Source organism: Podarcis tiliguerta (assembly GCF_965153285.1).
Source record: "Podarcis tiliguerta genome assembly, chromosome: 4".
Classification (NCBI taxonomy): Eukaryota; Metazoa; Chordata; class Lepidosauria; order Squamata; family Lacertidae; genus Podarcis; species Podarcis tiliguerta.
Window position 1 is genome coordinate 56,512,306 of NC_139537.1, and position 27,535 is coordinate 56,539,840.

Below are 27,535 nucleotides of genomic sequence, written 5' to 3' on the forward strand. Positions count from 1 at the left end.
AAAAGTGGGGCATTCTGGAATCAAATCAGAAACCGGGACGGCTTCACTAAATCAGGGACATCCCTGGAGAATAGGGACACTTGGAGGGTCTGCTGTTGCACATACACACATAAGTCTTTAGGTGGCATCTGACAATAGTCTTGCAGCTTGGCCTACCTCACAGGGTTGTTGTGGAAATAAAATGGGACAATGTCAGTTTTCACCCACAGAGCTCCTTGGATTAAAGTTGGGTATAAGAATGTGGTGAATGAACTTAATCTTACATTCAAGTGATACATTAAAGTGAATGAAGAAATTAAACAATTTAGGCATTGTCCATTACTTGTCTATTTAGTTCCCATCTTCATTCCATATTTGAAATTATCCAGCTGAATGCTGCCTTTCAAGAAAACCCAGAACTAAGCAGAATAAAAAGCTTGCTAGTTACCATAGTCTCCATTTTAGTACCGTCAGTAAAATTCATGGGTAATTTAAACCAAACAGAAATGTTTACATTTGTTTAAAGTGCTGTGCAAAATACAAAGGAACAAGTTAAAAAAAATAAAATGCTGTTGAATGTGAAAACCCACCTCCGGCTAAATTAAAAGCAGCATTCCTTTTGCAAGACAAGGCACCATCGAAGGTGAAAACAGGTAGAGAAACCAGCACCTGTCATGTGTGCTGATCTTTACAACTCGTGAGTTCAACGCTAATGAGTTATGGGCAGGCCCACGAAAACATAATGTGTAAATTAGGAATTTAATGATGTGTAAGATTAAAAGCTGTGTGGGGCTGCATGTATTTAAGGCTGCCATCTTGTGTTCAGATAGGAATTACTTGATCACACCACGTCCTTTTCTCTCAGCTTAAAATAATTCGATTATGTCCAATAGACAAGGCAACCAGAGTTCTGGCGGCTGCCAGCTGACAACACTTGTGACTCTCTCCAGATCTGTGTGGAAGATTTATTAGGGGTTCACCCCAGTGTAAAAGAGCAAACTGACTTTGGTAATACCCGCTCCTCCCACAAATAAGGTAACTGCAATTCCAGGACTGATTTGAAACATGATTTGGCATCTCTCTGCACCCCCTCTCCCTTTAACTGTGGCTGCATTCACATTAATAGAGGTGAACTTTGCGAAACACTTCTATTAGCAGCCTTTAGGAAGAAGCACCTTCCCTCCTTACTAAGAAATTTCCAAGAATCTCAGTTCCCACATGTTGTCAGGACTCCAAAGCACATCTGCGAAACAGGAGGAGGATTCTCAGCTCAGCCGGTTTCGACTAGAAAGCACAGCCAGGACCTTCCAGTGCTATGGTTCCTCCATGTGCACCTCAAAGGTACCTGGGTTCGTTCCCCAGTTTACTACCACTGTTTTATGTAGCAGAGCCTACAGCAAATGGAAGGCCTTCAATCTATTGAGCAGCTGTTTTGTGTCTGTAATTTACAAAGCACCGCTCCTCTGCTACGTCCTCCATACTCTACAAAGAGACAGACCCACCAATAAGAAACCACCAGAAGGAAAGAGCTCTGAAGACTAGATTTTTCTTAATTGGGCAAAGAGGCAATGGAGATGGGTGAGCTTAGTTTGTCATGTGCACTTTTAACCTATGGTTTAACATCTGTTTTAAAATATGCTCTTGGTCCTGAGCTTTCCGAATGTGTGGCACGGTGGTCGGAGTGGCAGACCAGGACCTGGGAGAGCAGGGTTCAAATCCCCACTTGGCCATGAAGTTCATTGGGTGTCCTTGGACCATCCAAGGTAAAAGAAAGAAAAAAATACATTTTCAAATAGTTTTTTTTAAAAGGGGAGGGACCTCTTTGCATGACTAGGGGGATGCCTGGGAGCACCTTGGCACCCATGGGCACCATGTTGGGGACCACAGGGTTAAAACACCTGCAGAGAATGGATTACAGAGCTGGTAAAGACAGCTGTCACCCAGGTAATTTTGGACTCCACACTTAATAGTTTTATTGGGTGGGTGGATGTGTTCTTCCTTAGCTGGTAACATGTATGACTTCTTATTTCAAAATGTGCTGTGTCTGCCTCACTAGCTCGACAGACCCTCCAAGTGTCCCTATTTTCCAGGGATATCCATGATTTAGAGAAGCTGTATGGGTTGCTGATTTCATCCCAGAATGTCCCGCTTTTCCTTGGGATGTCCCTATTTTCATTGGAGAACTGTTGGAGGGTATGGAGTTAACTAACCCCTGAGCCATCTGGAGGCAATCCTATATAGCACAGCTTTCCAAACTATGTGTTGCGACACGTTAGTGTGTCGGCTGCAGTGTGTAGTGTGAACATTTCCCATGCTCCTCCCAGGGTTGGAAAGGGGTTAGTTTAACCTCTAGTTTGCTGGTAAAACTGAACCACTGTGTCGCAGAATGATGCATGTCTAAAAAGTATGTCACCAATGTGAAAAGTTTGGAAAGCTCTGCTGTATAGGAAAGTTGGGGTTTTTTATGTTTACTGTTTATATATATGTTGGAAGCCACCCAGAGTGGCTGGGGCAACCCAGTAAGATGTGTGGGGTATAAATAGTAAAATTATAATTATGGAATGGGACGTCCCTATTTTCATTGGAGAAATGTTGGAAGGTATGGTTTGAGGGTCCTTCTGTTCATTCTGCTGAGCGAGGCCCAAAACATTTGCCCCAAAGTCCTGCCCTGGTGACACCAGTGGGGGATGGATATGCTTCGTGGGACATACCTGGGCTTTATTTTATTACCTTAGTCAAGAAAGAATTTGCATTCATGATACAAAGGAAAAGAATTATAGTGACTGGTCTCTCTCTCCGCCCCTCTGCCCTACCGGCCTTCGGCTTATGCTCGTAAATACTCCAGGACGAATCTGATCTCCCTAGTCTATGCAATGAATTCTGATAGCTTTCTTTGAACAACTAGTCTTGATGTTGTTGCGTTTCCGTTTTTCTTTTCATGTCGCACTCAAAAGTGCAGCTTGCTGTTTCTGGGGAAATGTGACTCTCTCCCTCCTCCCAGCTGGTATTGGCATTGCTGATCGGACTTCTATGTGAATGCAGCTGTAGGAGCAGAGTGGCAGTCGCTTCCAGGTTGTGCCCGTGGCATTCCTTGTCATTAGTAACACACTCCCCTCTCCATCTGGGCTCATCCGGGCTTTGAAACAGAAAAAGGGCCTCAAGGGCTTTCAAACATTTTAAGATTTGTTTTTCTGACTTTAGCAGTATGAAGCCGATAGGAGTGCTCAGGTTAGCCGTCCATCACAATTCCTTGCAATTGCATCCAGACGGACAAAACCACAACCCTGGTGAATAGCGGCAGGTGCTGCCCCATTCATTGCTGAAGGAGCGTCTCCACCCCCATCGTTCTGCCCAGACACTGACGTCCAGCTCCAAGGGCATTCTGGCGGTTCCCTCCCTGCGAGAAGTGAGGTTACAGGGAACCAGGCAGAGGGCATCCGCCCTGTGGAACGCCCTCCCATCAGATGTCAAGGAAATAAACAACTATCTGACTTTTAGAAGACATCTGAAGGCAGCCCTGTTTAGGGAAGTTTTTAATGTTTGATGTTTTATTGTATTTTTAATATTTTGTTGGAAGCCGCCCAGAGTGGCTGGAGAAACCCAGCCAGATTGGCGGGGTATAAATAATAATAAATTGTGGTTGATGTTGCAGCCTGCACTAACCCCTCTGGCTGATTTACAGTATGACTCTGCCATTTTGTGAAGCCTGGTTTTGCTTTTTAAAATATGTGGTTGAAAAATGTTAATTGCATTAATTGTGATTCCCTCCCTCTGGTGCTCTTGCAAAAAATGTTTAAAATGGTAGTAGTACCCCTAATGAAGAAGAGATCCCATTCCAGAGCGCCACTATTTCATCTTGCTGTGAGTCCTGGAAGACCTGCTTCCTGCCTTTTTCCACCTGGCCTGGGAGGGCAGGGCCTGACTGACTCCAGCTACAAAAATGGAGGCTGCTGAACAGAATCACGAAGTTTTGTTGGCAGGGGGTTTGTTGCTGCTGTTGTTAGTTTTTTTGCACCTTTATTCTGGACCTTATAATTTATGTGGCAATTGTTCAGTTTGATTGTGTACTTGTTGATGTTTTGTTTATGGCTACTTTTGTTAGATTTTCAGTTATGTAATTTTGTAGTATGTTTTAAGCCGCCTTGAGCATGGTATTAATTTTGAAAAGATGGCATACAAATAAAACAATTATGTAGGAACAGGATCATGGAGAAGAAGCCTTTGTGGAACACTCCTGTCCTCTCCTTCCCTCATCTGGGAATATGTGGGCTGAGAGAAGAGTAGCTGCGGCCTGTCAGCCTTCTCACGCTGCTCATGCACAGCTAAGGCTAGATGTTGCCGGTGGAAAATGGAGAAGGCTCCCCCCCCCCCCGTCTCTTGCTCTTGCCATCCCTGTCAACAACCTATTGCCAACATGACAGCCTTTCATCTGTTTTCCATTCTTCATGAAGCACCTAACAGCACCGCAAGACTGAAAGTGTGTTATGCAGCTTTGATTGTCTTTCTGAGAGCAAATGGGCTGAAAGCTCATCGTGATAAGAGCTTAGGGATAAATCCTAATGGTACATGTGATTTTTTCCAGCAGCTGGGTGGGGTAGACCATGGAAACCTCCAGCAAATCTTCTTGGCCCATCATCAAACACCTTTCAGTAATGTGGACAGGTGGGGTGGCCAAAGTATTACTAAGAGATCTTGGACAGCACAGTTTGTACCATCAAAAAAACGTTATCAGCCTTATTTTCTTTCCACTATGCCATATTATTTCTGCTGTTCAGGGATTTATCCAATATTTCAGTTTAGTACTAAAGCACCAAACTGGAATGTAGAAAGTCCTTGTGTGTAGCCATGCCCTAACTCAGGGTTAGCCTGCCAGATGTTGTTGGTCTACAACTCCCATCATCCCTGATCACTGGCCAGACTGGCTGGAGCTGATGGAAGTTAGAGTTCAACAACATCTGAAGGGCACCCATGTTGGTCATCCTTGCTTTAGCTGGGTATTTTAGTATCTGGGTACAAATTAAGTTTATTTATTTATTTTGAAAAACCCAATTGGAATGGTGTTTACTGATTAGTAAGCCCCAGTCCTGAACAAATGTAACTGAAGAGGGAAAAGGGAGCCTTGCTGTGGGGGTGGGAGTCAGTTTGCTTTTTTTAATTTTTCCTTTTTCCTTAATTGCAGCCATGCCCCCTGTCCTTTACAGGTCAGTGGAGTGTATATTGACTAAGCCACCCCTTGCCTAGTCAATTTCACTCCTCCATGACACTTGAAAGAAAGAAGGAAAGAAAAAGAGCATATTATTGAATGGTGGGAAATTGCTGATAAAGGTTGGCAGCTGAACAAGTGCTTTTGCGATAAGAAAGAATGTACTCATTTAGATACTAAAATGCCCGTCTTTTTAAAAGCTTCATCCCTATACCTCTATAGAGACTGGGGAATGTGCTGTCTGTATTGAGCTTGATCTCTCAGGCACGCATGACAACCACACCAAAACCCACACATGTATATTGCCGCACTAGCTGGGCATCTGGAGGAAAGTATTGGCTTTTGCAATCAGCCCTGAGTGCTCACTGGAAGGACAGATCCTGAAGCTGAGGCTCCAATACTTTGGCCACCTCATGAGAAGAGAAGACTCCCTGGAAAAGACCCTGATGTTGGGAAAGATGGAGGGCACAAGGAGAAGGGGATGACAGAGGACAAGATGGTTGCACAGTGTTCTTGAAGCTACCAGCATGAGTTTGACCAAACTGCGAGAGGCAGTGGAAGACAGGAGTGCCTGGTGTGCTCTGGTCCATGGGGTCACGAAGAGTTGGACACGACTAAATGACTAAACAACAAACATAACTGTTTTTTAAAATGCTGTGGTATGGACTCCTAGATCTTTGGGGCAGGACACAATATGAATCAATAATACTAGTCTTCTACACTTCTGCCCTTGAAGCAAAAAGTAAAAATTACCTCTTTTCATTCTTCCCCCTCCCAATGGGAGTTCAATTTTTATAATGACACACAGGAATGAGAGGCAGGGAAATGGGGAAATGACACTGTTCTGAAATATGCTGCCTAAAGCAACTGCTTCAAGTTCATTCCTGGTAAGGCCAGGCATGTGAATCAAAATAAATAAAACACAATAAGAAAAACAATGATCATAATGAACTTCACGTGGTTCTCAATTTTCTTTTGTCTTTTAACAGGCTGACTAAATTTATAGGAGAGGTTTTTCATCCAGAGGCTGAGAATTTCTCCTTCCCTACAACTATCTATCATCTTTTCACGGTTGTTTCATAAGCTTCTTTAACAGGGAAAGATGCGATTATATGGAGCCATTGATAACATTCCACTCTGCTACAATTAACAGAGGAAACCTGTAGAGAATTGGGGTGGTAAGGTTAATAAATTTAATTACACTCTCAGATGAGAGCCAAAACCCATTTTGTGCTGAGGTTTGGCAACAGGAACAACCAAACAGTAGACTCGCTGTTTAGAAAAGTCTACCAAACAATCTGCAAATTCTGCCCCATAGTGATATTGTGTAAAAGCTCAAAAAGGGATTAAAGAATGATACAGGATGAGATGGTGACTATCGCTGACAATACTGTACAGGCCTTTTCACATGATATTGAAAAGCACCTTCCTTCAAACCTCTCTTCTACTGTTTTTGGGCGTGGTATGAATGTTTCAAGTGTTGTGATAGATAGCCAATGAGATCCATTTTAAAATCCAGTGTACATTCTACTCAAGTTACAGATGCAGAAAATAAGTGAAATCCTGTCAAGAGACTGGAATTGTCCTCTCGAGCTATACGTCCAGCTGCTTTGGACAACTTAATAAAGTCAAAGTCCTTTAATTAGGCTAATTGCTCTTTGAAGTAGAGCGTGCAAGCTTTTGATTTACGCAGATCTCTTCATCAGGCAGAATGGAAAAGAAGCATTTTCAGCTGTAAACATTGAAAAAAAAACATTGAAAAAAAAATCATACTTGTGAATATACTTAAGTCACCATGTCACGTAGGCAGTGGCTGAATCCCAATGCATTTAGCACGTCAAACAAGCATTTCATACGACACATTAATCAGCAGCATGGTTACAGGCCATTCTGCTCCTTGTGCTATGATGCTTGGAAGGTTTCCAGGGTGTTAAATTTCCCTGAAGCTGGGAATATGGCCATTACACCATTCCCTTTTCATGAGAAGCTGGAACCATGGCCGTATTCAGAGTTCAGGGAGCAGGATGGACATACTCCCAGTTAATTAAATTCTATGAGGATGTAGACAGAGTTCTGCACTATGCAGCAGTGAGTATTGTTGTTTATCTGTCTCTGTCTACTGCAGAAATGACCATTGTTTCCACCAGTTTGATCTCTTCCCCCAGTGCTGCCCTAAGCACCTCGCTAATGTGTTTTCAAAGTCAAAAATACCTTCCCCTTTGGAACACATTCAGTAGACCGGGCGAACTGGGTTGGGCACAACTTATACAAGTGTTGAGCACAAAAGCCATTCTTCAAACCAGCCTGGCTCGCAGTGCATCATTCTCATATATGGATATTAATTTATGTGCTCACTTGTATACAAAAGCTCCACTGTCTCTATAAGTTATAGACGCAATCATCCAAGGAGGCATCAGAAACACCTAAAGTCAATTCTGGTGTCATAATTTCCTACTCTAACCTGAGATGCCAAATCATGGCTCTTTTCGATGAGAAGCAGGTGTATGAAAAGACTCCCCCACCTTTTCGGAATGGCAGGTTTTATTCCTCCATAAAATAAATTTATGTTAGGAAATAATAGGTGGCTAGGCCAGTGCTATAATATAGGGATCCAGGCTTGGGTGCCAAGCATAGTTTACTGCAGGGGAATTTTTTTTCCTTCAGAGGAAGGAAGAGCCTTACACCCCCATCCAAAAAACATGCCATAGAAATATGTCTTCAGTAATTTCAACAGAACTTACTTCTATGAACTGTATTTGGGGTCGGGGTGCTAGTTGCCTCAGCACAGGCACTGCCTCTTGATGAGTAAAAACTGATATACAAGGGGAGGAAATTCAACCAGTAGTGTTTTCAAATGGGAGTTGAAATACTTTCCTCAGTGGAGATGCTACCAGTAAAATTTTAATTAAATCGGGAGAGTTATAACAAGAAAAGCATGGAATTATTACCCCAGGCATACCTGTCAAGTGTGCTTTAAAGGAAAGGACACCTTATATTTGTTTATTTTTCTAAGCTGTCTTTTATTCTTTGCTTAATTTGATGTGGCTCTGACTGTTCATATACCTTATTTTTCTGTGTATAAGATGATTCTTTTTTTGTTTAAAGTATGTAAAAAATTGGTGGTTGTTTTATACACGGAGAGTGCATAGGGTAGATGGGTGATTGGTTTCAGCAGGCAATTGTCAGCGGCGATTTGGCGTGTGATTGGTGGCTGCGGCAAGGGCTGCTGCTGTTTGGCTGCCGCTGTTGCAAGAGTGTGTTTGATTGGTGGCTGCTTGCTGCGACCGGGCGGATGATTGGTGGCTTCTGCGACATGTGGTATTGGCAGTGTCGATCAGGTGGGTGAGTGATTCCCCCCCCCCCAAAAAAGCTCCACAACTCTAGGCAATACCCCCCAAAAAGCTTAACAACTCTGGTCAATCTCCTCCCATTTAGAGTCCCCAAAAATGGGGGTCGTCTTATACACGGGGGCATGTTATACACGGGAAAATACAGTATGTTCTAGTCCTCTCAGTGCTTGACTTTTGTCACACATTTTTGCTGTGCAGTTTCCACTTCAGTGTTCCTCATCCCCACAGTCCAGAGCTGCTCCGCTGTGTTTCAGACCCCCACAAGCTTGTAAAAGAGACAGAAACAGGCTGGGCTGTGTAGCACTAGCTCCTTGCAATCAGTATGTGAGGTGCTCCAGGAAAGAAGGCAGCTGCTTTTACCTAGGGAACCAGCCCCACTCCCAGGTCTGTTCTACAGTGCCAAAAACAGCCTGCTTTATTCAGTGTTCAGTGATGCTTTGCTTGCATACGCTTCCATGCCTAAGTCTTTTCACTGCCACAGGTGAAAAGGCTAAATTGCTGACCTACCTTAGCTAGTTACATTTCCCTTGGTCCCTGTACTGCATTGGCTTCCTCTTCCACTGATAACTTGAAGGGGTAGAGATCAGTAGAAGAGCACATGTGGTGGGTACAAAAGGTCCTTGGTTCAATCTTCAGCATCTCCAGATGGGAAAAGTCCTTATCTGAAACCCTGGAGATCATCTGCTAGTCAGCACTGTCATAACACTGATCCAGATGGACCAGTTGTCTGATTTTGTATAAGACACATTCATATCTCCAAGAAGGTGCAAAATACACCACCTTAGAACAGCTGTAAGGTGCCTTTCCTCTAGAGATGCTGTTGTACCCTAGGAAATGTGTGCAACACACATGCATGGGGCCATCTTAGAACTGCTCTCCCTTGCACCCACAATAATTGCAGGTGGTTGGATGGGATGACCCTCTGGGTCCCTTCCAACTCTACAGTTTTATAGTTCTATAAGAGTCCTGCAGAATATTTTGGATGCAGTATACTAAAAATCTGTCAGCCCTGAACTGTTTGACAGATTTGACAGATTTTGCAATGTGTTCAAGCCATCTAGGGTAGCCTCCTCTGAGCACCTTAACAAGCTACTGCATTTAAGAAAAAATTTAGGACTCTTGCTGGGAAGACAGTTCTGTGGTTGGTTGTAAGTGTAGTCCTGTAATATTGTGTGATGACAGTAGCAGGAAATATTATTGTTGTTTATTATAATAAGAGTTATTAATGAGGAAGGAATCATGCCTGTATTGGTTTCTGGGGCAAGTTTGGTTAGTAAGTCAAGAGTGTAGAAGTGACTTGGAAGAGCCATTCCTGATGTGCGAGAAGTTACAGGTATAAATTCTCAAAGTAGGGCTGGAAAATATTTCAAATGTTGAGGAGCTAGCCAAGCCCTGCAGAGATCTGAGAAAAATATTGTCATACTTAATCATCAGGCTCCCGAGATGATTCCAGTTGTGTTCTTGTGTTCATCACAGGAGTGACTTGTGGGATTTTTGTCACAACTCATGATTCTAAGATGGAATTTTGAGGCTGCTCCAATTTCCTTTGAAACTGTCAATTCCTTTGAGACAATAGCATTGCTGCTGTAGCAGTTCCCCAAGACCTGACCAAAACTTTTTTGTTGTTGCCTTCATTCTTATATTATGTTGATGTGGTTGCCACTAAGAACATTACTCCCATGAGACTTGTGTCAGTGTACGATGCCAGCAAAATCAGCTCCCCACTGCCCCCACTCCCCAAAGTATTTGACTGGTGTGTTTGAAATTGTTCAATCCCATGGAGCAGGTCTTTCAGGTGCTTACAAACCTTCCTGGTTTGTGTTTTCAGGAGCAGCCTCAACCCAGTGGTGGCTGGTCCATTAGGACAAATGGGTGACTGCGCCACTAGCCTCAATCTGCCAGCAGTCAGCCACCTGCCTGCCTGCCCTCCTCCTCAGTGTTGCCTCTCATAGAATTCGAGGGGGGTGGGACTAGCATTTGTTGGCTCTGCCACTCATTGGGTCTGCCTCTGGCTTCTGCTGGCGTCTCTCCTTTCCACCCTACCAGCATAGCTGTCAACTTACAGATTTGAAAATAAGGGACCAGCAGCCTTGAAAATAAGGGACCAGCAGCCTTGAAAATAAGGGACCCGCAGCCTCACCTGTTCCAGGCACTCCAGTCTTCCTGTCCTCCTGCAGTCTGGTCAAACTCATGCTGGTTGCTTCGAGAACACTGTTCAACCAACTTTGTAACCAGAGGTTCAACTGAATAGAATCTGAATCGCATGCACCACAAGGCCTATGCAGCCTCAACTTAAGATGGCTCCCCGGCCTGGCTTTGCACTGCAAAGTTTGCAGCAGCACATGCAACAAAATGGCGTCCAGCATTCAAAAACTCCCTCAGCTTGCATTAACTAGCCACACACAAGGCATGCAAGCTCCACCCCCCAGTCATTCTTAGACTTCTTATTGGGTGAACAACACAGCCAAGCAACACAGTTGGAGCCTCCCTCCTCCCTGGCTGGCAGGGAGGGAGGAAGAGGAGCTGCTTCCTTTGAAATTTAAGGGACATCATTTAAGGGGCATCCATCAATAAGGGACAGCAGCGGGACATGGTGCTGGAATAAGGGACTGTCCCTTCAAATAAGGGACACTTGACAGCTATGCCTACCAGTCTAAAAAAACATCAGCCATTGCCGCTCAAGGGCAGTGTAACATAAAAATCAGTTCCTAGTAGACCAGCTTGAAAATATTTAAAACCACAAAGGCTTTTGAGTTATACAAAATTTGAAAGACTGCATTCCTTTGCATACAACCCAATACAATAACATTACTTTACCTATTGTGATGTCTCCAGAAGGATGATAGACAACCTTTCAGGAAGCAACACAAACCAGGAAATATTCCTGAGAGGGCACCGCTGCAGACTGATATGAGGCAAGCCCTAGTGGGTGCCTCCCCACCCCCTCCGCCAAGTGTGGGAGAGAGCACAATGTGGAGATACAATGTGGAGCAGTGCCGGGGAAGAGTTAACTGGGAAATGTGGAGATGAAATTTCTGTGCAAGGATGATATACTAGACCTATGCATTTTATAGCACTGGATAAGTAATTTAATGTCTCAGCCAATATCAAACACTTCATTTGCAAATCTTGGTATGCCAGGCTCCCTAGTGGTTCAGGCAATAAAATGGGATAGTTAAAGGGCACGTCCTTGCATTAACTCTTCCTTCTAAATTTGAGGGGCCCTGCCATTATGTAAATATTTACTATAATTAACTGGTGAAGTACTCCTGTTGGCCTAGTTTGTAGCTCTGATCAGAACTTGCTAGTTTCCATAAGCTGCAATAGGTTTAATTAACACATCTTCTACATCAAGGGTCAGGTAGGGGTTAGGAGATGGGTGTCATTTGTTGTGAAGGAACCAATACCTCCTCCCATTTAACACAGACAAATCATTTTTAGTGTACCAATTCATGACACATTTTATCATGATTATAATGCATGATGCCGGATATGAGCAGCGACAATCTGAAATCCAATTCTTGCTCAGTCCCCCTCTAGGAACAAGGACACTGCTTTCTACTGAGCTACCAATCCCTAAACTAACCATGTCCGCTGACTCTCACTGAATAACATGGGGCAAATACCTGAATCTCAGACGAAGTTGCCTAGTCTTAAAAATAGGAATCACAACAAATAAACAGTAGATTGTGACGAAGCAAAAGCGTTAAGGCCTGCAAAACATGTTGCTTGTTTTAAAATTACCATGATTCACTCTGTCTGGAGCCAAAATAAGACCAGGGTTAGTAGTATGATGGAAATTGTATCACAATAATTGCATGTCACAACACTATGGTGCATTGTTGTGGGCAGTGCCAGCCTGCTCCGGCACCACCCTTGTAGTGTAGCCCAGCAGCGACAGATGCCCTATGCTATTTTTCTGTCTGCTTGCTACTACCTGCATAAATGTCATCCAAGGCAAAGAACATGCTATTTCCACTACCTTGCAGTGGTATATTCAGGGGAAGGGAAATGGCGGAATTCAGGCTTGGTAACTTCAGCAATCCCAGGTACTTCAGCCACCAGTAGCTTAGCCCAGAAGGTCCCAGCAACATAGACAGTGGGGTGGGGATGGGGACAACCAGCCCTTGAGTGTGTCCAGAAACCAGTCCACTGAAGCAGAACATTGGTCCAACTGATCCAGGCCTGGCCCACTGATGAGGAAGGTTGAGTGGCAGACTTCTGCCTTGAGTGGCAGAAGTCCAAGAGGTGACCTGCCTCACTAGTGGAGAAGTGGTGCTGGCAGCACCTCTGGTTTCCACCAAGATCTCACAAAAATCTTGGCAGATCTCACCGGACGTTGGCACCCCTGCTGCTGTTTCATGGGTGTCACTGCACAATGCAAGTAAGAGAGGCACCGCTGGTGGCGGTGGCAGGTCCCTGATCTGATCCCACACCAGGCAAAACTAATGTAGCAAAACTTGCTCTCCTTGGTCACCTCTGGTGATGATAGCTTTGGGGGGAGGGAGTCTAGATGGACAGCAAAATACAGGGACCGTATCAATATTTATGGTCTTTTGTGGCCAAGTGGCTCAGAGCGGCAGGTTGCTATGCCCAGGAAATTGCAGGATGGTACAGACTTCTTTGCCTGGACATGATGGAGAACTTGAGAAACTGGGCAACCTTAAAGTGACAGGCTGGGGATGCCACGTGTGTTCATCGTTTTCATGCCATTTTCCTTGCCATTTAATGCTTCCTCTGAAACTACTGTGCAAGGGTTTTTTTTTGTGGGGGGTTTTTTGGAGCTGAAGCTGAATCTATGCCCAGAGGAGAGAATGCCTGAAAAGAGCAAGTGCTGTAAGGCAGCTTAGCGGCACATTGGCAAGGCAAAGCACGCTGCAAACAGGAAAGACCCGTTCCTGTGAAGTGGACTCAGGATCCTGGGCAGGGAGCCAAGTGAGGTGATGTGCTGCTAAGTCTGCTGGCTAGAGGGAAGCAACTTGCCCTGCGCTAACAGCACTTGTGTGTGACCTTTCTGTGAAGCAGAAACAGCAGCAGCTCTTCAAAGGCGCACTCCCGGCACCCACCCAGGTAGAAACAAATGCATTTCCCTCTCCTCCCTGCTTGCAACACAAAAGGATCAGCTGGAGAGTAAAGGAGGCTTTGCAGTGTTCTGCTGATGCCAAAACTGAATACATCAATCAGCTGGGTTTTTTTTAAAAGACCACATTTTTTCCTGCATCACCACACTCCAGGCAATTGTTATTATTTCCTCTTTATTGTGTTTGGCATGGAAATGTTGCTTTCCTCTGTGCACAATTTGGGATTCTAAACTGATATTGGATTTGTGTTAATGCCTGCTTTACTGTGTCAGTGCCACCCTGATGTATCTGGTACCCTCAGAGTTCTCTAAAGTCCTAAATGGCCTCGGCCCAGTATATCTGAAGGAGCATCTCCACCCCCATCGTTCAGCCTGGACACTGAGGTCCAGCGCCGAGGGCCTTCTGGCGGTTCCCTCCCTGCCAGAGGTGAGGTTACAGGAAACCAGGCAGAGGGCCTTCTCGATAGTGGCACCCACCCCATGGAATGCTCTCCCATCAAATGTCAAGGAAATAAACAACTATCTGACTTTTAGAAGACATCCGTGGGCAGCCCTGTTTAGGAAAGTTTTTAATGTTTGATGTTTTATCACGTTTTTAATAATCTGTTGGTAGCCACCCAGAGTGGCTGGGGAAACCCAGCCAGATGGGCGGGGAATAAATGAGTTGTTGTTGCATGCAATTTCTATCGTCATAGATAAGGGAGTCAGACAGCATGGGTGTAGATGTTGGAGGCCTAGATCCAAATCAACATGACTTGCTAGTATCCTTGGTATCCTTAATCCTAACCATGCTTCCTAAGGAAGCCCCACTGATTTCAGTTGGACTCAGTCCTTGAGAGATTTCACACGTAACACTTAAAAGTGCTTTTGGGCCTCTCACCCACCGCTGGTGCTCAGACGTGAAAGACAGAAATGCAGTTTAAAATGCACTTTTGCATTGAGTGTGTGGTGTATATTCACCTTCTTGTGTTGACAACTGCATTTCAACCTCCTGTATTTTCTTTTGTGAATAGATGCAGTCTGTCCGAAGCACAATTTTACTTCTCCTTCCATGTTTTTCTCCATAGAGTTGTATATATATTTGGAATGGCTTTTTACATTTTACACATTCCTCCCAGTGCAGAAGTGTATTTTTGACCACTATTACTAGACATGGCTCCCTTACCTGATTCTTCCATTCTTTTTGGAATCTGCTATAGGTAAAGGTAAAGGTACCCCTGCCTGTACGGGCCAGTCTTGACAGACTCTAGGGTTGTGCGCCCATCTCACTCAAGAGGCTGGGGGCCAGCGCTGTCTGAAGACACTTCCGGGTCACGTGGCCAGCGTGACATCGCTGCTCTGGCGAGCCAGAGCCGCACACGGACACACCGTTTACCTTCCCGCTAGTAAGCGGTCCCTATCTATCTACTTGCACCCAGGAGTGCTTTCGAACTGCTAGGTTGGCAGGCACTGGGACCGAACAACGGGAGTGCACCCCGCCGCGGGGATTCGAACCGCCGACCTTTCGATCGGCAAGCCCTAGGTGCTGAGGCTTTAACCCACAGCGCCACCCGCGTCATGGCTCCCTTACCTGATTCTTCCATTCTTTTTGGAATCTGCTATACAGTCATTTATTTTTACTTTTCCACTCTCTCTGGTGAAATTCACAAAGTCTTGCCAATTTCACTGGTATGAAAAGACTAAGGCTGCATGCACAGTAACCTGCCTGTAGTACAAAAATGTAGTTTCTCTCAATCCAAGTTAATTCGCTATTGTCCTCAATATGCTGGTTTCCAGCCCAGATTGATTCTACAGCCTGCTCTCCATAACACCTGGTGAGCATTTGAAACCCCTCTCCTTGCTTAGGTTAGCCATACCTCTTCCTCCCTGCACATGCCCAGGTGAATGAAAAAGGAAACGGTGATTGAGATCTTGGTACATGTTACCCTAAAATGCCATTGGGCAAGTTTGGATACACCCACTATTGCTGTGGCTGCCCACATCTGGATGCATCTGGCCACACTGCGGGTTAATGCAGAATCAATCTGCAATGAGATTTTGTTTTCAGGCACTAGTTAATCAAGAAACACTTTTCAGGAGAAAAATATACATGCAACGATCTAGATTGTGGGTAGACTACATAGAAAAAAACCCCCAAGTACACAGTCCTCATTGATTCCAAAGCCATATGTTGTGTGTACACAGTCTAAGAATAGCGTCCTCTTCTAGAGCTGATGCACGTAGTGATATTCAAAGAAAGCATCGGTGAAATTGATAAGGCTTGTCAGTTCCTCCAGAGACAAAAGAATGAAGAAAACTGGCATTAGCGAAACTGACAAGCAGCCGTGCACAATATCAGACCATCACCAACCATGCTTGAAAATGCACCCTAGCCTGGTGTGCAAAGGGCTGTGGCCCTTTTCTACTGCCCAGAGTGCTGTGAAGATAAATGGGACAAAAATTGCAGAGCACTTTGTTTACTGAAAAGTATAATTGAAAACAGAGATAACAATAAAGGGAGAGTGCCAAGTACACGTGGCAAAAAGGTTTCTTTTTCTTCTCTATCTCCCCTCCCCCTTTTTTATTTTTTTAAAGAGAGCTTTATTAAGCTACCCACCGCACCATCTCCATCTAGAGCATCTTTAGTAGTCCCAGCATGAAGCAACAGAACAGGGACGCTGAATTTTCCGTCTAAAGAATTCTGGTTGGTATGACCCCTGCATGTCTGATGATTCTGCCGCAGAGGGAGCTGCAGTTTTATGACATTAAATATTAACAGTGGGATATTAATAATGAAGGCTGACAGCTCCTTTCCCAGTGCCTGTGGTTGTCTCTCTCTTCCAGTCTGCAAGTCCAGCAGGACTGGTGCTTTTTCCCTGCCTAAGCAGTGTGGTCAAGGCCCTCTGATCTTTAAGGTCAGGGGAGGTATGAAAAACAACACAGTGGTGTCATCTGTGTGAATGGGATTCGTCTGTTGTGGAGCCCCTGCGATGTGCGGTCTGTCTCCCTCTGCCTTGTCGCAGATTAGATTGGGGAAAAGCAATTTATTGCGAAAGGAAAAGAAAGGCAGAGATAATGTACGATGCTAATAAAAAAAAAGGCATGGCAACAGAGAAAATGCAGGCCTCCCCCACCCTGAAAGAAGAATAAAAGGTTCTCATATTCTGTGCAACCATGCAAACTCAGGCAACTGGAAAGAAACAACAGCTTCCAATTTGGGTTTCCCACAAAATCCCCAAAGCTTCCCACCCATAGATGCTTTGCTTTCCGTTCATCAGTTGCCGCATTACGTGGGTCGCAAATGTTAGCGGAGACACAGCTTCTGTCTGCAGCTCTATCACTCTTGTTCGTTGGATAATTTACCGGGGACAGTAATGCACAAGGCAGATTGCCCTCGCCTTCCTCCTATCCTCAGCGTTGCTGCAGCTGAGTATCATGTCTGTGGCTCAGATCAGGTGGCCTGAGGTTAAAGGAACTAGTCTTGTCTTGAACTCATGACCACGAGCCCCGTTCTGCAGCCTGTGAAAAGCTGCTGGAAGTGACCGCGGAGCAATAAAACAGCTACGTTATTAGAATGTAGCAAGCGTGCTCAAATAGAGTGTTGAATATACCACAATAGCCAATAAACACAAGGTCATTTTGTTAAAATCAATAGTGCAGCCCTTATAATTTTCTCCTGTGCTAACCCCACCGTCCTTTCCTTCTGTTGTCGTTCTAATTGGTAAAATTCAGATTGTAAGCTCTTTGGGGAAGGTTCTTATTTGTTGTGGGTTTTGCTGATGTCAGTCTGTAGCATGCCAGCTATAGGGTGCTATCTAAGCAGTGTTGTTTTTGGATTGCTTTTTGCTATCTGTTAACACAGAGGTCGCCAACTTTTTTTGCCCCATTTGCAAACTGGAAAAACTGCCATGCCCACCCCACCTTTTTCTACAGGATACAGTAGAATACAGTCATACCTTGGGTTACAGACGCTTCAGGTTGTGTGTTTTTGGGTTGCGCACCATGCTGAACCCGAACGTACCGGAATGGGTTACTTCTGGGTTTTGGTGCTTGCGCATGTGAAGCACTAAATCACGTTTTGTGCATGCGCAGAAGCACCGGATCATGTTCGCAACCCAAGCGCCCACTGTACGTCTTCCAAGTCTCTTCCAGTTTCAGGGAGGGGATCCCAGAGGTGCCAGGGAGAATCTGAGGGCACATGCATGCCCATGGGTGACATGTTGGGGATGACACCTGTATTAACAAGTAACCTCCTGCACCTGCTTTTTCTTTATGCTCAAACTCACCTCTCAGCTGCTTTGTTCCTTATGGAAGAAGGATGTGGTCCCCCTATCTTCCCCATATATGTGGGAAAGCAGCGGAGGGGCTGGTGTAGAGTGAACAAATGGTAGCAAGGGACTATATTAAACTACACCACCCCTCTGTTCTTGATTTCAGCTTCCTGAGCTGCATTTTCTTAAATCTACTACTAAAAAACTTTTTTAAATGCCCCAAAGCAGCAACCCCTGGAAAGAAGAATCATGGCTCTGTCCATCATTATGCCAGTACAGGACTTTTTGTGGTCTGCTTACCAAATGTTGCACCAAGGAGGGCTCTTTTTTAGGGATGACTCTGTTGCCTAAAGGTAAAGGGACCCCTGACCATTAGGTCCAGTTGTGGCTGACTCTAGGGTTGCAGTGCTCATCTCGCTTTATTGGCGAAGAGAGCCGGTGTACAGCTTCCGGGTCATGAGGCCAGCATGACTAAGCTGCTTCTGGCGGACCAGAGCAGTGCACGGAAACGCTGTTTACCTTCCCACCGGAGCGGTACCTATTTATCTACTTGCACTTTGATGTGCTTTCGAACTGCTAGGTTGGCAGGAGCAGGGACCGAGCAACAGGAGCTCACCCCGTCACAGGGATTCGAACCGCCAGCCTTCTGATCGGCAAGTCTTAGGCTCTGTGGTTTAACCCACAGCGCCACCCGCGTCCCTTGACTCTGTTGCCTACTGATCACCAAAATTATTAGCCGGCCTGATTTTTTGCACCACCCCTAGAGGCACTGGGGAAAAGAGTGGGATCTGGTGCAACACCCCCCCCCCCGCTTGTTCTGGGCAGGAGTTGGGTGGGTTGGGTTGTTCCTTAAGTCTCTTTGCCCTTACCTGGCTTGGAAAGGGAGTATGTGTGTGCTTCTTGCCTCTATTGCTGGATGCCAGGAACAGGAAAGGCTCATACAATCAAGAGACAGAAGATGTGATTCTAGATTCAATAGGGGCATTTGAAGCCGAACAAAAGGAGGGTGCCAGAAGAAAGAGAAAGCAGATGAGGAGAACAAAAAGAGAGAAGAAAGGTGATCAAAGTGATGAGCATGATAGATCCAGCATGCAGATGAGTTCAAAGCAGAAGACATTTAAGGAAAGAAGCAGGAAGACCAAGAAATAACAGGATGTTACAATAGAGACGGTGAGATATTATGAGGGAGTTAACAAGAACTTTAGCAATGCCAGAAGAAAGAAGAGTGTTGCATTGTACTTAAAATAGAGGGATTAAACATACGTATGTAAGTTAGATGTTTCTCAAAGATTTCCCTCCTGTCTCTTTATCTGTATTGTATAGAAAGTTCTTGAGGGCTGTGTGTGAAATAGGCAAATTGTACTGTAGAATCTTAGTCTTGTGAAGGCACCCCCAGGATCATCTAGAACTTTGGCAGAAGTTTTTGGCACCACAAAAGAAAGTTATCTTTGTTGTGAGGAGAGCGAGAAGAAATTTTAATCTTAAAAAAGCTTGGGGTTTTTTGTTTTTGCACTTCTGATGAAAGAACCCTGTACATTTTGACCAGTCATATTCTGTCCGGTGGGGAGATACAGACATTTACCATCTTATAGAAACATGTTTTACTCTGCTTTTAAATCTTTGCTAAGTGTGGTAGTGGTGGTGGTGTGAAAAATGCAATGCCAACCCATCTTTTCAAGCGCCTCCTCATCTGTCGCCTTCTCCAGAGGATGGATGTTTCACTGGAAGGTTTCTGTAAGTCCTTCAAGAATGCCTCTCCTATGACTTGACATATCAAGGCAGGTTGTTTGCTGCAGCAGCAGCAGCAGGAAGCCTATGCAGAGCTATGACAAATAAAACTACAGCTAAGAATGTTGTATGGAAGGACTGAGAAAGAGCAGCCAACACGTTTAATTTTTGCTAAGGCCACAAAAGTCATCCCCCCATTCTGCCCAAACAGACACTAATAGTCAGAATACATTACATATATAACAAAGTAGTCTTCATAGTAAACTATGTCAATCATCTCCATGGTTTTAGGACAGAATAAGAAGCTCATTGAGGAATCTCGAGTTTAAACAGCTTTAAACGATAACTCTTAGGGCTGCAGCCAATGTGTGCCATGGTTTAAAAAGCAAGTCCTAAGCACAAAGTTAAATATATTTCCGCACCAATGGGGAGGAGGAACTCTTAGCTCAAGCCAAGTCTCTCAGAGAGTTGTTCCTGGAAAAGATCAGGTGCAGTATTAGTGTTGGCAGCCAACAAAAAGTTGTTCCTGGATATAGTCTGGGATAATATTATGAAAGTGAACACAACAGCACATTTTCCACCCTTTTCTTGGAGTTAGCCTAGATGTCCATAAAATGCACATCACTGGGTTTGGGAATTTCTTGAGAGAGTTTCAATTTCTGAGTCGGGAGAAATTGCTGAAAATACCCTAATAAAATCTCATCATGCTTACTTGACATATGCTGGAAACTCTTATAAACGTGTCTTCAGATGACTATTTTTGGAAGGGAAGACAAATTCAAATGCTCCCAAAGCAATTAAAAACAGACACACAGTCCAACCCCTAAACACATTACCTTGGAAGTACATCTCATCGCTTTCAACGGAACTTACTAAGCACCACAGCTAAAATTGATAAGGTTTAATTACAATTTTTTATTCTCTCCTACACTGAAGATTATAGGCTAGTCACTCACTCAGAAATATCGTATCAGATTGGCTCAGCGTGTCTGATGAGAGCTGTTCAGTAGTAGAATGAATCCGCTGGTGTGTCTGCACAGTATCGCCCCATTCTCTTCACTTTCATCTTAGAAGCAATGGCAGGAAAAAGGAAGCCAAATTGTGTGAAGCTCTGTGTGCATGTTTCTGGCCTGTGGATTTTCGAAAGGCCCAGGTACCAATCTCTGGACCATGCACTGTTCTAATCCACATGCTTCACAATTCTTGTGGTGCTTGGAAGATCAGTGGATAAGGCGGATCAAAAGGTACAGAAGCAAGTGACTGGCACACTCTCACTGGCAATGAAACCGACCTGTTGCCCAGGCCCCCACAAAAAACCCTCAAGCAAGCCCTGACCTGTCAAGTAGTGTTTTAAGCAGTGGCTTCCAAAAGAGCAGTGTAGCAGAGGGGCCTCTCCTCCACTGGCGGCATTCAGTGCTGAGTGGCCATCTGCCAGGATGCTCCAGTTGCAACATTCCTGCATTCAACAGGGGGTCAGGCTAGATGTCCTCCAGGGTCATTTTTAACTAAAATTCTACTCCCAATAATCTAGTCAGGGCAGTGGAGGTGCAGCTACTGAGCTCTTTTCAGAACAGGAACAAGTGACACACAATACATAACCTGAGACTGCCTTGTCCCTTATAAAGCAGGTCACTGTGGTCTCTGGAAGAGCTGCTTCTTCAAGAAACTGTGCACAGGTTTGCAGGCACATGAACCCTAATAAATGGAGTATTATGCTATATAGTGCTTGGGATGTGTTTTTATTTACATGGTTCCCCTTCCCATTTTATCCTCACAACAACCCTGTTCAGCTGAGAGCAACAATGGCTGGTCCAAGGTCATGCAGCGAGCTTCATGTTGGAGTGGGGCCTTGAACCGTGGCCTCCCAACTCCTAGTCCAGCAAGTACCTACACTATACATGAGTGCGTACAGCAGATCAGCACAGCTGCCTGCATTTTTTACTTTCCTGTGGGGGCGATCATGATGAGTTCTTGGCACTTCATTTACCAAGGGATCCCTGACCGTTAGGTCCAGTCGCAGACGACTCTGGGGTTGCGGTGCTCATCTCGCTTTACTGGCCGAGGGAGCCGGCGTACAGCTTCCAGGTCATGTGGCCAGCATGACTAAGCTGCTTCTGGCGAACCAGAGCAGCTCACGGAAATGTCATTTACCTTCCTGCCAGAGCGGTACCTATTTATCTACTTGCACTACTTGCTTTTGAATCGTCATGGGGATTCAAACCGCTGACCTTCTGATCCGCAAGCCCTAGGCTCTGTGGTTTAACCCACAGCACCACCCGCGTCCCCTTCATTTACCATTACACTATTGCATAACAACAGTGGAGTGGCATCGTTTTGACTTTTCTGCTCCAGTGCAAAAAAAGCTCAAGATCTGGCCCAAGCACAGACACTCCTAGAATTGTAGGGTTGGGAAGGACCCCAAGGATCATCTAGCCCACCCCCTGCAAAGCACTCTCCCACTCCTCCATGGCTGGTATGCAGACTACCAAAGAGAGAGATCAGTCTCTTGGATTTGTGGGGGCAAAGCTCGAGGTGGCAAACTGGGGTGCCATTTAAGAGACGGAAATGGCAATATGTTGTTTTTAGTTTTGAGCCACCGAGAACAGGTCGTCGGGAATTTCTGCCTCGACCAGCCTGGGTGGTGGTGCTGGGCTCTTCTCCGCATCTGACACCCTACAAGGAGCAGCTCACGTGGCCCACGTCCTCGAGGGGGCGGGTGGGGAGGAGCTTTTGACACCCCTCCAAATACAGTCGGATAAGCGGCTGCCTATCGAAGCGCACCAAACCCTTTCACCAATTAAAAATGGAAAGGGCTTCTCCCCCCCCCCCCGCGCCCCAAACCACTTTGCGCGGCTTGTGTGCTCCTTCTCAGAGACGCGTAGAGTTTCGACGTGGAGTTTCCCTTCCCTCCCATGGCAACAGACCAACTTTGATCCCTCTAATGATTGAGGTGGTGAAATATGTAAGGTCTCCTGCGTAAATCCCCTCGAAGTTGCAGCCACGAGGTTGCGTAGCTGCAGAGAGTGAGAGGCAGAAACCAGGGAGGCAGGGCGCAAGCGTGGCCGAGATCGAGCAAGCCGAGAAAGGCTGCCGTCGCCTACCTCGGCCTCGCGGCTTCCCTGCTGCGCCTGGGCTCCCGGGTTTGGCTCGCGTTCTAGCGGATTGGCAGCGGGGCAAGGAAGCAGCCAAACTGTGGCGGCGGCGGCGGCAGAGCGGACTGGACGGGGTTGCTCCAAATTGCCGGGTTCCGCTACCGAGGAGCAGCGAGGTGGAGAGGGAGGAGAAAACAAAAGGCAGCACCTCCAGAGGCTTCTCTGAGCAGACGCCGAGACTCGCTCGCAGGCGAGAGACGAGCAAATCAGATTATGTTGATTGGCGACGGTGCGCGCTAATGGGCCGCCTTTTCCCTTTGTTCCTCGTCACAGAAGGAAAGCTAATCAGCCCTCCTACCGCCTCGGAAGGAATAACAAAAGCGTCCTTCCTGCATCAAGTTGGCAGGAAGAAAGTTCTATATATTTATATATACATTATACGGTTTGTGTGCGTGTGTTAGTCCCCGTCCACCCTCCCTCCGTTTCTTCTGGCTCCAGCAACCTAATTGGTTGATTGCGAAGCCTCTTCTGTTTCAATTACTTTTGATTGATTCCCAGGTCTGTGTCAGCCGCTCAGCGCGCCCAACATCGCAGGAACAAATCTGTAGCAGCTGAAGATGAAAATAGCTTCCATTGCCGCTTCGGATGGAAATTCAGGCCTAGCCGGCGGCTTTTCCGACGAGCAAGCGGGACCTCGGGTCAGCCAGGGCTGTTGATCGTGGACCAGGGGCCGGCCCACCTCACAGCCCAGTCGTTGGTTGCAAAAAAAGGAGCGTAATCCGCTTTGTTTTTTGGCTTCCTTCCGCTCTGCCCCTTCCAATATCGCCAGTGGCCAAATTGGCCTTCAGGGCAGCTTTCAGCAGCCCAGAGGACTGTGGGTAATGCACTTTAGCTATTGTGTATGTGGCAGCAATCTGGAAAGCTAGTTTTGGCATCTTAAATACTCATATGCGCTCCCCTGAGTTGCTCTTTTGTCGAGGGCAAATGGGCAGGGCTAGTTTTGTTTGGCAGAGAGATTCAGAAAGAGGAAGAGAGAACTAGATGTGGCACTATTTGTGTCAATGCACATTTTTTGATATGTAAACAGGAGAAACCTGCACAGGGGATGGGGAGGAGAAGTTTATTTTTTTATATATAATAATTTTTATTCAAATTTCCATTATACAAATTTAGCATATTACAAATTTTTCACAAATTTCAACTTTTTAGACTTCCATCAGCTTCTCTGCAAATCATCCATATTTTTACATACTTTACGCATTTCCAATATATAATATTGCCTTTTAGCATACCCTTACTATCCTGTTTCTTTTAAACAATATTTCTCTGACTTTCACAAAACTTCTTTAAATCCCACTAGCGTTGTTTGTTCATCACATATACTTTTCAGATATTCTGTGAATTTTCCCCAGTCCTCAATGAACTTGTGATCCCGTTGGTATCTAATCTTCCCAGTTAGTTTGTCCAACTCTGCATAGTCCATAAGCTTCATTCTCCACTCTTCCAGGGTCGGGGGAGGGGAAGTTTAATTCCCCCCACTGCCGCTGTCCTTACGAAAATATTTCAGAAATGTGATGTGGTGAGGAGAAAGGTTTCTCTAGTTTGGCCTGTAGTGTGTGTGTGTGTGTGTGTGTGTGTGTGTGTGTGTAAGTATGAGAATCCCAGGCAGTTTATTTGTTGTAATATCTGTTTACAAATACTCAGACTGAACAGCCAAGCACTTACACAGGCAGTCCTGGATCCCAATATTTATTTTGTTATAAGAAAAAACATGATGTATTTGGGGGGGGGGTCTTGAGCTACAGGGTGGCAATTTCAATAGTCTGTATAAGGGCTTGCACACCATTGCTCTGGGTTCCTCCTCCTGCGTGGGGGTGTGTGAGCACCCTGTTGCAACAGTTTAATAAAGATCAGGCTTACTAGCTGCTTTGCTTCTCAATATTCTCTGGTTACCTCTGTTATTTTCTCCTACCAATAGAGAACCTACATAAGGACTCTATACGGGCTCTTGGGTACCCCATAAGGGAAAAGGAGCAGTTTTTTCTTATAACAATTTGTAAAAACATTTCTATACTTTTGTGTCACTAAAAATATATCAAAGCAGTTTACAGCAACGAAAACACAATGCCATATAACAAAAACCATTAAAAAGCTAAAAACAAACTCATTGCGTTAGTCAGAAACTCTGCCAACAACGTACAACTTCAACTAACATTTTGAAAATCGCCCATTCATATAGCAGGCTTTGCATTATAATACATATTTTTGAACTGTGCTTTCTTCTGGGGGTACTCAGGGGTACATAGTAGCAGCACCTTCTACCCCCCCAATGTTAAAAGTAGTATAGCACTTACTGTAACAACTTCATAGTAGTACGAGCACCTTTTTTAAAAATGAAAAAAGCACTGTTTTGTTCTCTTTAAAAAAGCACTGAGTGTGGCTTTTCTGCATCAGCCTAGGGATTTCACAGCAGAGCTAATACTCAAATCAGAATTTGCCTGATGGACAGCCTAGTGTCTTAGCCACTACACTGTTCCAGCTCTCCAGCCTGATATGTACAACGTCTGATCGTATTGGAGCCTGAAGCCATGCCCACCTCCAGACTGAAAGCAGGATGCCATATAGCAGGGTTTTGCTAGGGGTGTACTTCAAAGACATGGGGGTACAGGGCCATGGTAAAACTTTGCATAAATTTGGCATAGGCTAATTTATAGATGCAAATTTAAGGCTGAATTTTCAAGTTGTGGGGAGGGATCTGTGGTTGATAGAGCTTATTCTGAACAATGGGGTATCAACAGGATTTATTTTTTGTTTGAGCTGAGTGCACTTATGTGGACCTTGTGTATATTAAAAGCTTAAAACAACTGTGCCTGGGCAAATAAAGATGAAATGTGTCAGGGTCTTACAGGAGCTGTGCTTTATAGTGCATCTGCTATACCTGTAAGCAAAGTAAAAAAAAAAAAGCAACCAAGTTTTACAGAGGAGAGGAAGGGGCAGGGAATCGGGCCCACTAGAAGGGCCTAAGGCCACGGCCTGAACAACACCCCTAACATCCCCATTGCCACAGAGACAGCAGGAATGGGTTACTGATAATCCATTGCACTAGTAAGCAGTTACTAGACTTCCTCCTCTTGTGTTGAGACTGGTTGTATTCCTTTGACTAGCCATGGATGCAGGAATGCAGGCTGCAAGGCAAAGCTATTACTCCACCACAGGATGCTTCCTGGATTGAGTGTGAAATTGACACCCTTTTCCTCCTAACTTATTTGTTCCATCTGTCCTGCTCCTTTTCATGGGCTTAGCCTCTTCTTGGGGGAGCCATATCCTGTTCTTTGCCCCCTTAGCTTGACACTTTGGTGACTAAATCTAGCTTGATTTCCCTGCCCCCCACTTGCAGCAAGTCTGGGTCCTGACACCTCCTCATCTGGCACGAATATTTGACTCTCAATTTCAGTCTTGCCCTGTCTGGGCCTCATGTTGCCTCAGGCCCACTTCAGAAACTTGCCCTGGACTGTACTCTGCATGACAAACAGTTTCCCTATTTCCTTACAGTTTGGCCTCTGCAGATTGGCTTGAGCTGTGCAAAGCGTTCCCTATGCTGTGGTTTTTGCCCTGCTAATGGGTCTAGAGTCTAAATGTGCTTAGAAGGCCCAGTTTCTCATTCAGGTAATGCCATCTTCTAGGGACACCACCTTAAATAGTGAAGATAAACATTTTCTTGCTAGGACTGTCAGATTAGAGCAAGGAAGTGTTTTTTTTTTGGGGGGGGGAAATACCCCCTGCCTTTGCTCCTCATAACCTGTAACTTTGAATTGGAAAATCAATTTATTTAAAAGGTAAAGGGACCCCTGACCATCAGGTCCAGTCGTGGCCGACTCTGGGGTTGCGGCGCTCATCTCGCTTTATTGGCCGAGGGAGCCGGCATACAGATTCCGGGTCATGTGGCCAGCATGACTAAGCCGCTTCTGGCGAACCAGAGCAGTGCACGGAAATGCCGCTTACCTTCCCACTGGAGGGGTACCTATTTATCTACTTACACTTTGACGTGCTTTCAAACTGTTAGGTTGGCAGGAGCAGGGACCGAGCAACGGGAGCTCACCCCAATGGGTGCTGGAGAAAGTGTAGGAACTTAAAAAGCTTCCTCCTACTCTACTGGGCCTCAGGAAAGCCCTGGTTAAAGGTAAGTTTCAGGGACAGCACAGAAATTCCCCAGCAGAAGTTCCTACCTTGCAGTCTGTAGAAAGATGTGAAACATTGAAGTGTATCTGTACTTGGTCCTTCACTTGATTCCCTGTCCCCACACCCCATGAAAGAAATTGAGGCTACGACTAGATTATCGAACAGGGTAACAAAGCCCTGCCTTAGGGTCTGTAATTTTCATAACATGCTGAGGCAGTCTACAGAAACATTGCACTGCCGTTCCATTATAGTACAGTTTATAAATGCCAACCTAACTTCTCTGTGCACAGCTATTTATTTAATTTCACCCCCAAAAACCTCCATTGTTTCTTGAGATAGATGGATGCCAACGAATGTCAGAAATAGATAAATATATGCCAGCTTTCAGGGCAAATTTTTCTTCAAGTTGGCTTGAAGAACCACAACATGGTAGATCAATAAAACCACAACATAAAAATAAAACCAAATGACATTAAAACAGCTGCAGTTGAAAACAATACAGAATAGCACATCATCATCATTTTTTTTTTAAAAAACCGAACAGTTTGAATAATAATAATAATAAAAATCTTTGAGGGTCTGTTTAAATGCCAGTGTATCTCTAGGGATGGAATTCCAGCAGCTCAGGACTACTGCTACAAAGCACCCCCATTTCTTGTGTCTGAAGATCTAAC